Consider the following 14,844-nt stretch of genomic DNA (forward strand, 5'->3'; position numbering starts at 1 on the left):
CTTCCTGCTACCCTCAGTAGATTATTATTATTTATTATTTATCAGTCACGACACTGTACTGTGCTTCCTACAAGATATTAAAGGAGACACAACCCCTGCTCTGGGTTTACAGCCAAGGACAGCAGAGCTCTGGATCAGACATCACAGGATGGAGTTGAGAGCAGGGGTTCATGGCAAGTTCTCCCTCTGCGTCCTTCCCCAGACCTGCCCTCTCAGTTCAGGCCCATCTTACTGAATCTCCCATCCCCAGTTTCTAACAGACCTGGGGGCTCAGAGACTTTCCCTGGGGAAGTGGAGGCAGGGTATGGGAATGAGGATGAGGCCCACAGGCCTTTACTTTCCAGCTGAGGGTGGAAGGTGGGAGGGGGAAGTAGGAGGGGAACCAGGGACCTTTCCTCTGAAACTCAAAACCAAGTGGGGGCGGGGCATGCGAGGAGAGGGGCAAGACCTAGAAGGGGAAAAAAAAAGAAAGAAAGAAAAGAAAAGAAAAACAGACCTAGACAGTTAGCAGGGAGGAAAGTCTGGTGCGGAAAGGAAATGTTCTCTCTTAGTGGAAAATCCCTTAGCGGGGGTGGCCACAGGCCTCCAACCAAACTTTCCTCTTAGGATTGAGCAGCATGTGTAGAGGGACAGGTAAAAGGCGGTGGAGACAGACAGAGAGCCAGCTCGGGTGGGTGGAGTGTCAGTGTAGGCAGGAGACACTAGTGGGCCTGAGTGGAGCTGTGGCCCTGCAGGAGGGTCGATGTGAACAGGAAAGTTCTTGTACACTGAGGAGTCCGGGCTGACACCCAGGGCTGGGGGACAGGACTGGCGAGCCTAGCTGTGGTCCTTCAGAGATAAACGGTTCCTGCTCCTTCCCTCGGCTGCGGTGTCACAGGGAGGGAGGAAGCGGAAAGAAGATTGGACTTTTCTTTCTCAAACTTTTCTGCCGGTTTCCTCAGGTGTTGAGAGCAGACCGGGAGCTCGCTTTGGTCCCGGTCCTCCAACCCTGGGCCGGGGGAGCCCGAGGCCCGGGCCCAGCAGTCGCGGCCACGCGCTGTGCGTCTGTCGGGCGCGGCCGCGGAGCCCGGCGAGCCGGGAGCCACCGCAGGGGGCGGGAGCGGCGGACGGACTGATGGACACACCCGCTGGCACTCCGCCCCGGCCCGGCGCGCCGCTGCCGGGGATCCCTGGGGCCCGGGGAGCCGCGCGCGGTGCCTGGCCGGGGGCGCCCCGCCTCCCCCACCCTCCGCCCCCGCCCACTCGGGCGCCCGTGATTGGCTCCGCCCGCCCCTGGCTGCGCGCCGAAGCCCGCCTCCCTCGCAGCTAAAGCAGACGGTACCCGGAGCGGAGCGAGCCAGAAGGGAGCATGGTCCCCGCGCCGCGGCCGCGCCAACCCCCGCGCCGCCGCCGCCGTCCCCGCCACCGCGGATCTCGCCGCAGCTCCAGCCCCGGCCCCGGCTCCGCAGCGCCCGCCCGCAGCCCCGGCGATCGCCGCGCCTGAGCGCAGCCCCCGCCCGGAGCCCGAGCCCCGAGCCCGGAGCCAGCCCCAGCCCCGCGGCCGCCGCGGCTGCGGGGAGAGGGCGGGGGCGATGCTGCCGGAGCCGCCGCCGCCGCCGCCGCCTCGATGAGAGCCGCGCCGCACCGCGCATAGCCGCACAGGCTGACAGGCAGAAGGACCGACTTCCCTCTCCCAGGCATCCTCCCTGGGCTGCCGGGAGGCGGCGGCGGAGGAGGAGGAGGAAAAGGGAGAGAAGAAGGAGAGCAGGAACGCGAGGAGGTGGACCTGGATCCGTTTCTTTCGGCCAGGACGCGAGCGGCCCCAGCTACCGCTACCCGCCGGCGCCGTCCCCTATCCATCAGCCCTCCTGCGCCCACCCGCGACCCCGGGATCTCTGCTCGTCGGGCCGGGGCCGGAGCGGCGCGGCCGCAGGTAAGAGTCGGGCCAGACTGGGGCTCCAAGGATGCGGCGCGGGGCCCCAGGGTCCTGGCGGTTGCTCGGGCCGGGTCGGGCTTGGGAACGGGGCCCCGGAACCCGGAACGCTTGGCTGGGCTCTGGCAGCGGCGGCAGGAGCCTCCCGCGTCTGGACTCTCAAGGCTGCAGGAGCCCTTGCGCCTGCGCTGCTCCAGAGGGGAAAAAAGGGGGGAAAAACTTCCTGCCCCCGGGTGTGTATGCAGGGGGCTGCCTGGGGGTACTGTCTCGGCAGTGGGAGATACTGGAAGGGAGTGGGACCCCCGGCCCCGGCAGCCCCCGGCTGGGCCCGGCAGCGCGCGCCCCTCTCTTGGCCACCTCCCCCTGCACGGCCCTGGGCCCCGGCCGGGCTGGGGGCCAAGAGACAGTGGAGGGCTGGTCCCTGGGGTGGCCGCGCGTTCTGCCCTTTGGGGAGATTCGCGCCGCTGTGCAGCGAGAAGACAGGTGGGGGTTTCTGCCCCCTCGCGTCCTCAGACCTCACATTGGGGAACCGGGTTTCTTCACTGGATCCCAAGTAACTTTGGAGGTAGAAGAGCTTGAAAACCGTGGAGAGGGAACCCGCACAGATTTTGTTGTAACCCCTTCCACACACACACACAGATACACTTCCCCCGACACCTTGCCAGCGTGTTGCGGGGGGTGGGGGTCGTGCGGAAAGGATAGCTTCGGGGGTGGCGAGGGGCGAGAAGGTGGTGTCGGGTAGGGAGGGGTTGTTTATGTATGGGATAGTGGACCAGGAGATGCGTAGTGTGGGAGTGTGGACCCGTGCCCCGACTGCAGCGGGGGATGCGGGCTGGCCACAGGCTCACGTCCCGATCTCCGTCGCCTGGAGCAGGCAGAGAGCTCGAGGGTTATTTGCGGTCGCGCGCCGGTGGCCGCGCTGGGCAGCATCGGCCCCGGGCCCCAAGGGAGAGGCATGCTCGCCTCTAGCCCGAGCGCGGAGCCAAGAGCTGGGGAGGTCCGAGGCGGCTACCAGAGCAGGTCGGGTCTGCGTTGGCTGGGGAAGGCGGGGACGCGCTGCCTGCCTGCGGCCAGCCGTCTCCGCGGAGGGGGTGGTGGCAAAGCGCGAGTCTCAGATGCCTAGGTCCTCCTGCTGAGAAGCCAGTTGTCGTCCCTGGGCTCTGGAACTGAACGGCAGACGCGGTCAGTTGGCAGGTTCTCCTGTGGGTCCCCAGGGATGCTGATGGGTGAAGAGCTGCCGCTGCTGCCAGCCGTGACACTCTTCGAACATTCTCCTCTCTCCCTGTGGTGCTTGCGCCGTGGCGCGCCCCAGGCAAATCGTGGAAGCAGGTATTTATGTAGCATTAGACGAGACCTCATCGCTGGAGGGACTAGACGTTGAGGACACCGAGCTGCCAAGCTGCCGCTGCCCTCGAAACTTCCACGCATCAGCTCGGGGGACATTCATGCTCCACTGCTGCAGGCTCAAGATCCTTATCAACTGAGCAACGCTGGGATTCGGACTCCTCTTGCAGTGACAGATCTGTCCTGATTACAGCTGTATTTATCCTAATTTCGGTCTCTTTAAAGTCATTTGTCTAGTCACTATAGAGTTCTTTCCTAAGCCGTGTGGTCGTCTTAGCCTTGGGAGGGCAGATTGGAGGAATTATTTCAGTTTAGAATGAATAACCGGAGATTTAATTAGCCCACCTCATTCCTGATTATTTTAATTAAAGCGGAATTGTAAAGCTAACTTTTTAATTTTTTAAGTGGGAGAGTGTTGAACAATTTTGTAGATTGTTCTTCCTGACACTTATAGAAAATGTGTTCCCTATTCATAGGTGAATACTTAAAGGGCTGGTTGGAATGCATGTATTTGATTAATCACACCATATAGGTGTTTATAAAGATATGGAACTGTGTGCTGCCAAAGAATATAGTCTCAGTCCCATACATTGTTCTGGAGTGCATTTGATGTATCACCTTGCTGTAAATCAGGGAATTTCTCACATATGTACCCTCAAACCCTATATGAATTTGGTGATGTTTAAATTGGTTTATAGGTTGATGCATTGGACCAATTTTAATAACTTTTTTGCACAAGCATCTTATAAACCATATTTGTCCATGATCAAGAAACATTTTAATCTGTTCAGTCTCTCCATTTCTAGTGCAGTTATGAGAATTTATAGGTCTCCAACTTTCATTTGTGAGCAACAATCCAAATGAAATACCTAGAGTTTTACTGAAATAAAATATCCTATGGTAGCCATGGTAACAAATAGATTAAGGGTTATTGGTTTTCAACAGTATGTAATGGGGAGTGGGAACTCAGTGTTGTGTCTCTTTAATTATGTTTCTAAATGAGGGGTGGTCATACTTCTAGCACTCAGTGTGGGAGATAAGCCAGACCAGAATTCAGTTTTGTGAGAGGTTTATTGGAACAAAGACTAGTAGAGCCCAAGAGGATGACTTCTGCTAACTGCAGCTCCTCATATCCGGGAACAAAATGGATAAAATCTTTTTTGTTTTTTTCAAGTAGATGAGAATTGAATCAGTCCCTTTAAGATTAGAAATTGTATTTCACTTATAAGCTATTACCAAAGGAACCTTTAAATCTAGCCCCTGTTTTCTAGGAATAAACATGTTAGAAGTGTGGATGGAGTGTCACAGTTGTTATCAACACCTGTCAGTCTAAGTGAGGCATATCATTAGTCTATTCAAATCTTGCCTATTTCAATATTCATGCATTTCCATGGTGATCCATTCCGTTTTTGTTTACTTAGTCAACCTTATAAATCTTTGGCATCAATTTCAGTTGTGCCATCTTTTTTTTCCTTTCGTTTATCAATTGATTTGGCTGTGAATCATTCCTAGTTTAAAGTGTTTCCTCCCCCCCCCCCCGGGCCCCCAGGGTTTCTAAAAGTTTACAACATTCCCAGATACACACAGATATAAAGGGGTTAAATTTTTTTCTGATAGTCAAATAATACCACCAATGCTAATGTAGTTTTTTAGCATCTTGTTTTATGTGTGTGTGTGTGTGTGTGTGCGCGCGCGCGCGCGTGCGCGAGCGCTCGCATGGGTTATTATTTTTTTTTCTTCCTGCAGGTTTACTGTAAAACCTTCTTGCTTTATGGACCGGTGACGTCAATTCAATCCAGCAGAATGGAATAATGGAATAAGTTTTTCCTTCTTCTTTTTTTTTCCTCTTAACCCCATTATAGTTCAAGGATTCTTTGTGTCCTCTACTCTGTCTGGCTTGGTGAGACTTCAAGGCTGTGTATTAGAGTAGGCCTTACCTTCTAGGATATTTTCTCTTCTAGTAGGACCAACGCCAGAAGGTTCAGGGATATCAGAAGGTTTTCCAAATGTAATATACATTTCGTCACAGCACATATTGTCCCTAGGATCTCAGGAACATTATATGTCCATGGAACAGACAGTTTTACTTAAATGCAAGTGATAATTTTGCTCATCTGCTTTCAACTTGGCTTTCTAATGATGCAATCCCATGCTAATCACAGCCTGTATGTTTCAGAAATATCAAGGCAAGCATTAGCACGCTACTGACTTATTAGGATCGGGCAAAGTAATTGGAACACTTAAGTTCAAAGTCAGATGGAGAAATGGAATTATAACCAACCTTGTGATTCTATAATCAGTCAACTAAGTGCCTACTTGGGGGTGGGAGAAGGAAGAAACACCGTGAATGAGAAATCCAGTCCTTGGTTGCTGTGGATAAGGACAAATCAAGCAGTTACCACATAAGACAACTAGAGAAAAAGAAATCTCTTTGTGGACAGATTAAACAGATATTCCCAGGCCTTTCTTATTAGCTTTTACTGTGTTAGGTACATACAGTCGTAAATGTTTAGAAGTGGGAAGATATTTCTACTTTGTACAGAAGATCTGGTCATTTGATTATTGCTCAAAAAAATCTAGGCTCATCTCCTAATATGCAAAAAAAAAAATGGGTGCATAATCATACTTTCATTTGCAGCAAATTCAATTGAGAAATGGTCTTAATAATTTTTGTTAAGAATCAAAAGTGTGTCAGAATTCTTTACCTAAACCTTGGATCAGAAGTGATGAGATCTGGACCATCCTGAAATCAAAGTCTTTAGTTCTTCCTACAACAGATACACACTTAGTTTCCCAAAGTGTGAGGTCAGAAAATAGCAAAATTGAGGCTGCAAATTAAGAGGAGGCAAGTTTATCGCTGGAAGTAGAAACAGAATTCTTTTGAGAAATGAACCTCACTGTTTGGAGATATTTCCTTCAGGGTGGAAAGGTGGGGAATTCTTGTTTCTTACGGGACCAGTTAGCTGCTGCATAAAATTCAAATGGTTCAGACAACTGTGGAGCTCTTGAGCTGTAGGGGTAGATGATGACTCAGAAGCTGGAACAAGAACCATGGAGCATGGGTACAGCCAGGGATCTGGTTTAAGCTGAGAGGACAGTTCCCCCGATGTTGAAAGGCTACCACTGGCCCCACAGGTGGCCATTGTTATAATTTCTATTACAGACATTTGAAATTTTTAAATCAGTGACCCATTTTAGGACACACGAAGCATACATGTGCATATTCATAGGTACTCTGCCACTTTCTTTTTTTAATTCTCATTAAAAAAAAAAACAAAGTTTACCATCTTAATCATTTTTCCTCCTACAGTTCAGCAGTACTATTCACATTGCCATGCAATGCGTCTCTAGAATTTTTCCCTCTTGCAGTACTTAAAGTAGACTCCATAAACATCAACTCCCATTCTCCTCTCCCCCTAACCTGGCAACTACTGTTCGCTTTTCTGTTTCTATAAATTCGTCTGAAATAGATACCCCGCGTAAGTGGAATCACACCTTATTTGTCTTTTTTGTGACTGGCTTATTTCACTTAGCATCTTGTGTTCAAGGTTCGTCACATGCTATTGCATATAATGGGATCTTCCTCCTTTTAAAGGCTGAATAATATTTCATTGTGTGTATGTACCACACTTTGTTCATTCATTCATCCATGGATGGACATTTAGGTTGCTTACACCTCTCAGCTATTGTGAGTAATGTTGCTTTCAGTTCTTTTAGATATCTACCCAGAAGGGGGATCGCTATATTCTGACTTTTAACACCAACAAATGCTGGTCTTTTGTTGTAAGAGACTTGGTAGGAATGCAGTCAAACAGGACATCAAATGATGAATGCAGTGGATGTTACTGGAATTTGTTCTTCCTTTTCTGTGTGTGCATTGCCTTGCAAGTCTCTCCAGTCACTTATGCTTTGCTTCGGGACTTTCCTGTGTTGCAGTAATATCACAGAATGGGTGACAGCAGGGTCTTCTGGTCAGAGTTGAGGTCCGGTTACTGGTGCCTAGTAACTTTTTTTTTTAATATTTATTTTTAGTTATAGTTGGACACAATACCTTTATTTGTTTTTATGTGGTGCTAAGGATCGAACCCAGGGCCTGGCGCTTGCTAGGTGAGTGCGCTACCAATGAGCTACAACACCAGCCCTGGTGCCTAGTAACTTTGACCTTGGAAATATCTTTTTCTCACTAGGCCTTGGTTTTGTGAAAATGAAGTTGATAATAGTACTGTCCAGGGTGGTTGTGAGGATAGAAGGAGGAACCCCAGTAAAGCCTGCATCCCAGAGAAGGGCATTAGGAAGGAGAGCTTAGGGGAGCATCAGTGGAGGGGGAAGCAGCAACCCCTAGAGATCTCAGCAGCAGTGGGCACCTAGCCTGCCAAATGTTTTATGGTATGCCAGGGTATGTATACATATTGTCTTCAATGAGTCTCATTATCACTGCTTATTCTGGAAAGCATAGGAGGTTTGCATCACAATTCCAACCATTAAAACTATCCTTCAGTTGATTTGATGTATGAACTTTTTAATTCTTTTTTAGTATCATAATTTTAGAATTGTCATGGATTTTAGAGGTCAGCTAATCTACCTATTATTCAATCACCAAACCTTTATCAAGCCCCAATAATATAATAATAATAGCTTCCAGTTATGGCTGCCCACTATATTTTAGTACTTTACATATATTATCTCTAATCCTCATATCTATGCGGCGAGGTAGGGATTATCCACACTTTACAAATGAAGATGAGGCTCAGAGGTAATCAACTGGCCCAAGGCCACAAATTTAGCCACATTGTACAGCTGGGTTTGAACACAGATCCGTCAGTTTTATCAAACTGTGTGTGTGTGTGTGTGTGTGTGTGTGTGTGTGTGTGTGTTTCTCTGATACTCCAGACTGGGTCTCAGTGCATCTACCACTTTACACTGCCTGTTATGTACGAGATACTTTGTTATCAGTGCTAATTAACACTTTATATAAAATAATTCCGAGAGGGAATGTGAACTTTAGAATATTAACCAGGTCTGACCAGCATTCATGGTACTTTTTGGATTGACCCAGCTGCTTCCATTTATTCTGGTTCCTGGAAGACTAAAGAGGAAAAACCTTTAAATGCTTGAATGGCATCTGTTTCTGTACTGAGCCAACACAGTAAATAAATAGCAAATCCAAGAGTTAAAAACAATGTAGAAAGGGTAAAGCTGCATTCAGACCTACCCAAACTGACCTGGACTTGTTTGGTTTTACATGTCAGGTCCCAGAATTCTTTAGTAAAAATGTTAGCCTGGAAACATTTATGCCTAGAGAAGGTATCAAGTAATAAACATCAAAGCTTACTGAATGGATTTTTGTTTTCACTGAGTAGCTGTGTAGTTACATGTTCTGGGTTTGTCATGGTGTGGAATTTTAGATGCTATATTTGGGGCTCCCTCTATTAAATATGCTTGTTGATGAATTCTAACTAATCTAAATGGAATCTTCTAGGATTTATGACTTGAGACTTTGAAGACTAATTTTTCTCTTGGAGCCGCGCCATTCCAGTGATAACTTGGATCCATGTGGCACTTTGGGGAATCGACACCAAGTCCGTCTTTAGAACATGCTTACTTATAAGGTGTCATTCTCCAAGTAGATTTTAAAATTTGTGGTATTTCACAGAAGCATCATTTTAAAGAAAAATAAAACACTTGGAAATCACAAAGACAGCTACCGAGGGGCAGTAACACTATATTTGCCAACCTTTTCTGTCCCGTTTTCACTCTTGACATTAGTTGTTTCTGGAGACAGGTAGAGAGTATGAACTGAGCCTGGAGCACACACCACAGGAACACTCTCTGTTTTAATCCTTGCAACCCAGGTCCAGCCAGACTCAGCGGCAGAAAGGCACCATGACGGTGTGGCCAAGCAATTGCACAGGAAGTACCCGGGGAGGGCTGGTGGCTGCAGAAGGCTGCTGTCCCTGAGCAGGCCCAGGCCTCTCCTGTGGACCTGTCCATCCAGCTACACCCCCTCCCCTTTCTTCCTCCCTGGCTTATTTCTACAGGAAAGTAAAATCAAACACGAGGCTTCCTTGTCCTTAAGGCATCCCTGCGAGGCTCTGAGAAGCAGTTTGAGGAGCAGAGGCCGTGAGGGAAGACCTGCAGGAAGACTCTGCCTTTCTGTTTTGTGAAGAGCAAACGCTAGTCAAAGGCTTAGACCAGATTAGAGACTCAGGTGTTAGAACATTCATGCTTTCCTTATGGTCATTTAGTAATATTAAGTGGTGATGGGGAATAGAGGAAATTTGGATTTTTAAAAAAGAAACAATTTTACTTTTCTCTTTTACCATCTCTTTTCAAATCTTGCAGCTGTAGGCACTCACTTTGGGATCAAAACCATAGCTGCACTTCACTTCCCGGGGACCCTTAATGATACATATCCAGCCCCTGGAGCTTCTAAATGAATATAGATTCAATACACGTTGACGGAGAAGACACCGTGGAAAGAGCACTCCCTTTCTTGTGACATCTTGTCTGTGGCTCACCCTGTGACCTGGGCGGCATCGTTCCCATTTTGTGGATGACAAAGCATTTGCTCAAGTTCAGACCCACTAACATGGGTGATGGGCCGGGGATGTAAAAGTCTATCCTTCACACTGCCCATGGAGGAAGGAGAAAACCAGATGCCCTTTTATGTGGTGTATAAATTGCTTATTAGAATAACAGAGTAATCCCAGGGTTCGCCACATGGCTCACTATCACAGGTGACAATAGGAAGTCAAGGTCCATCTAATCTTCTCTGAAGGTGTGAAATACATGCAAAGAAACAGAGACCTGTCAGTGTGATGCCAAATACCTTCACACTAGAACTTACTGCCATCGTCTTTGTAAACTGAGCAGAAGCTCAATTCTGAGTTTCTCGACAAGTCTTAGTTCTAACTGACTTTTTTCTTCGTGGTAGTCAGAAAGTTCCCAAGGCTGTGCTCACTTGAATATAAGACAGTTGAATATTTGAAGATTAAATTCAGTTCCTGCTTGCAAAGTGATTAAAACGATGCCAGCACATGCCGAATTGTGGGAACCAGTGGTTATTTCTGGACTATCTCCGGAGTTGTGATCCATGAGGGCAAGGACTGTCTTTATCTTTAGCCTTGGGCCTGGCACATGTCAGGTATTTATTAACAGGATCCTCTGGGGACTGCCCAGTCTAACCAGGAAACCCATGGATAATAATAGGTCAGAAATTTCCTGAGAAATTATAAGACAGTTCAGAACAAAGAGAACTGCATTGTGAACACTGCTGCGGCTACAGCCCCTTGGGCCAGTCTCTCCAAGCCAGCAGAGAGGAGTAGAAAACGGTGGTACTCCAGGCACAGTCCCACACGGGTGCCAGTCCACACTGTTCCAGTCTGGGCCAAGATAAATTGAGAGTGAGCATTTAGAAACTAGGATTGCCTTTAACATTGCCTTGGCAGCCAAGAGCATGGTCCAGGGCTCCTCTTGGTGAACAAGGCATAGACCGGGCAGTGTCGAGCTCACGTGGTAAGTTACCAAGAAAGCTGTACACAGTGTGAGCTGTGCCTTACCCATGCATGGCGAGGCCCTCACTTCAGTTCTTGAGAGATTGCAAATAAATAAAAACCCCAAACTGGAACCTTCATCAAAGATAGGGGTAGAGAGCCCAGTGGAAACATAGATGCAGTTGTCTTCACAAAGCCTGGCCAGGGATTTTAGAATACCAGGGACTGGAATCCCTCATCAGTGAGGGTGACTTTGCCACCACTGGGGGAACAGGTGGGCAGACTCCTGTCTAATCCACTGGTTGCAGGGCTAGCTGCCTGGTGTCTGCTGCCCAGAACATGATTGCCATTTTGGTTCTTCACTTTGTTTTAACCCTTGCAACCCAGGGTCTTCACTCAGAAACCTTGCAGTGTACCCACCCACGTCCATCTAAAGGCCATTTTGTTGCAATACTGCACTGTTCTGGCCTCTTGGGACAAAGCTAGGTTATTTTATCATTGAACTAGCTTATTGGAGTGATTTGAAGAAATATCAAATAACCTTCCTCAGAAAACCACACACAGGTTTTCTGAACAAAAACAAAGTGCCACAAAATTTGGGAAGTGCGAGTGCCACATTTGGAAGCTGGGCTGGTCAGACCAGGAAGCTGCCTGCAGTGTGAGTGGCTGGCTGGTCCCTCTAGTGAAGAGACTGCTGTAATCTACTCGGTTCATGCTGTTCCAACCAGCTTTAATCATCAAAACTGAAATCATATTCAAACTGTGAAACGAACGTAGCTCTTGGTGAAGCCTCCATGTGCCGAGGAAAAGCGTCAGAGCGTCTGGATCTACCAGGCAACACGCTGGGGAGAAGGAGCTCCTGGACTGTGTCTCAAGACGTGGGCCTCTTTCCACCAAGATGTGATTCTTCTTTCTTCCCTCAGGGGAGAAAAAATGATTTTCATGAAAACCTTGTTTCATGGAAGTCAGTTTGGCTCTCTCTGTATAGTTGCCACCTCCCTGTGACACCCCTAGGTTTAGAGGTCCGGTGATGCAGGGGATGGGGCTGTCTGGAGAGAGGGGACGTGGTGGTGAGACCTGGAAGGACCAGGGACTGGGACACAGGAGGGGAAGGTTGCAGGCAGAGCCACATCCAGAGGGCAGCTTGTGCTGCTGCTGTGTGGCCACATCCGAGGGCAGGGCCACAGCCCTGGTTTCCAGAGGAGGGCTGCGATGAGCACCCTGCGGCTCCTTTTGTGCTGTCCCTCACATCTCTGAGTGACAAGGGGATTTCAGAAGGATGGCCCTGCTCAGATTTCCGCCTAGGAATTTAGAGCTTCCATCTGATTCTGCAGAAAACACTCTCAACACACACCAAAACAAAATGAAACAAAACAGAAAAATGGGGTTTGTGTTTCTGAGGAGTCCTGGGGGAGGCTGCAGGAGGGGATGGACACTCACCGAACGATGAAGTCACAATTTGAGAGCTGTAACTGTCGCCGTTTTTATTCCTGCTTGCCTCCCAGAATGCCTGCTCTCCAGAAGCATTTTTTGATTTCTGAAGTAAACACCTGGGCCGGGTCTGGGCTCCTTGGTCCTAGGAGAAGCAGGAGATGGTTGCCTGTCTAGCCCTTGCTTCTGTGCTGGGTGTGACCCATGAGCCACTGGGGGTGGAGCGGAGAAGAAGGGACATCAGATTTATATCTTGGGACTGAATGTGTGAGGGAGAGCCGGACTTGGTTCCCAGACCTTCACAGTTACAATGAAAACCATTGACTCAGCAACATATGAACCAATTAAAAAATGGCCAAAAAACTTGAATAGATATTTCTCCAAAGACGATATGAATGGTTAATAAACACTTGAATAAGATGCTCAACATTACTAATTATTAGGAAAACGCAAATCAAGACCACAATAAGCTGTCACTTCATACCCGTTGGAATGACTATTTGAAAATGAATGGAGCAAAAAAACAAAACCAGGAAATAGTGAGTGTTGGTAGGGACATGGGGAAGCAGGAAACTTTGTGCTCTGCTCGTGGAGATGCAAGCTGGTGCAGCCCTCTATGGGAAATACTATTGCAGTTTTCAAAAAAACTAAACAGAGTTACCACATGATCCAGGTACACCCCAAAGAAGTGAAAGGTGGGACTGAAAGAAGTCCGGGTGGCTTGTAGCACAGTATTCACGATAGCCCAAAGGTGGAAGCCACTTAAGTGTCCATCAATGGTTGAGCAGAGAACCAAAGTGCAGTCTATACATACATGCATTAGAATATTATCCAGCCTTGTAAAGGAAGAAACCTCTACATTTCTGAACCTTGAGGATATAAGGATAAGTGAAATACACCAGGCACAAAAGGGCAACTCCTGTATGATTTCACTCCTGTGAGGTACTTAGCGTAGTCAAGTTCATAGAAACCGAAGCTAGATGGCGGTTGCCAGGGGCTGCAGGAAAGAGTTTGTGTTTAATGGCTACAGTGTTTCAGTTTGGGAAGAAGATGGTCTGGAGATGGAGGGTGGTGATGGCTACACAACAGTGTAAGTGTACTTAATGCCACTGAATCATACATTTAAGAGTGGCTAAAATGGTAAATTTTATAGTAGGTGTATTTTATCACAATAAAAAGATAATACATTTCCAAACATATCCCCAACTGATTTTTCTTTGTAAAATTCACTTAGGACAAAAAAAAAAATGCATTCAACAATTCAACAGTTCTTATAGGGCCCTTGCTGTATATCTCACCCCCATGCTGGGCATTTATTCATCTATTTATTTATTTATTTAAGTTATAATAGTTGAGGTAGTACAATGAAATCCACAGACTTAAATGTTCAGTTCACAAAAGATTTGTAATAATTACATGTACCTGTGTAACCAAAACAAGAGAGAAAGCATTTTCATCATTCCAGAAAGTTCCCTGAGCCCCTTTCTAATCAATCCCCCTTCTCTTCACCCCAACTACTTTCTTATTCGACTCATTGGATGACGGCAAACCCAGAGGTGAATGGTCTCCAGATAAAGGCATTTCGTTGATTTTCATGGGAAGAATGACAACCAGTAGACCAGACACTTGTTTTGCCATTAAGCAGATTTCTTCCCTGAAGGCCATCCTGCAGGAAGCTAAATCACCATCAGGAGGCTGCTTGCTGACTTTGCACTGGGGACAGGGAGTTGGCAGATGGCTGTAGAGGTCACTGTCCCTGAGAGATGATAGCCTGCTGCACCCATCCATCCCAAGCTCAGAAGGTCACCTGCAGAACTAACCAGATACCTGGGCAGGGGAGGGTAGAGCAGCCTCTCTGGGTTACAAATACATCCCCAGCTCTGCTTCTCCCTTTCTGGTTTGGAGCCTTGGGGCTGGATGACATGTTATTTAGTCATTTTGGTGACTTTAGTCTGGAACTGAAGCTCAAGGGCCCAGCTCAGCAAGTCGGGGCCTTATGAGTCCTGCCCACCTACCTATGGGCACAGGAGACCTGGGATGGAGAAAAGACCTGCTCTCTAAGTGAATCATCTCCCTAAAGTGGCTGGACTGGCAGGATGGTGCACTGCTAAGCAGAAGGACTGCCCACTAATTCCAAGCAACTCCTTTCTGGTGGCCAATGTCACCCTCAGTTCCCCTCTTTCCTTTTCCTGCTCTAGAATTTTTCTACCCAGTTCAGATCCTGCCGGTCCTCCTAGCTTCCTAGGTGGCAGTCCCCTTGCTCCTTGGGATTTCCTGGCACCGTTGGGGCTCCCGATGTCACGGCCTCACAGCTGCCTGGAAGTCCCAGCTGACCTGACCGTGAGCTCCCGGGGGAAGTGATTGCCTCACCTTTTGTTTATATTCCTTTGCTGGTTTTCCTATAAAGATCTAGGCCAACGCTGGGCGCATTTTACAGTTTGAACCTGTGAGGCACAGAGAAGAGGATGCCATGTCTAGGCAGAGCTGGAATTGGACCCCAACCACCCAGCACATGAAAGAGTGTCAGGGAACGGTGCAAGGACAGTCTGGGTGAGGGACTGTCTCTGGAGAGTCCAGTGCTGCTTCCAGCTGTTCTGGGTGGAAGAGTGCCAACCCCATAGCATTTTCTCTCTGGCCCTGTTGGCTATTGTCACATGCAAATAG

At 48.2% G+C, this 14,844-nt stretch overlaps 1 protein-coding gene across 1 annotated transcript in view; it reads left to right on the plus strand.

The window, feature by feature from the left end:
- The first annotated feature begins 1,639 nt into the window (after positions 1 to 1,639).
- The window catches only part of Klhl29 (kelch like family member 29), a 282,109-nt gene continuing 268,904 nt past the window's right edge, over positions 1,640 to 14,844 (plus strand). Inside the window, exon 1 of the mRNA XM_026391300.2 lies at positions 1,640 to 1,912. The gene's annotated coding sequence lies outside the window, so the exon portion shown is untranslated. The remainder of the gene's footprint in view (positions 1,913 to 14,844) is intronic.

This window comes from Urocitellus parryii, chromosome 12 (assembly GCF_045843805.1).
Source record: "Urocitellus parryii isolate mUroPar1 chromosome 12, mUroPar1.hap1, whole genome shotgun sequence".
NCBI classification, from domain to species: domain Eukaryota; kingdom Metazoa; phylum Chordata; class Mammalia; order Rodentia; family Sciuridae; genus Urocitellus; species Urocitellus parryii.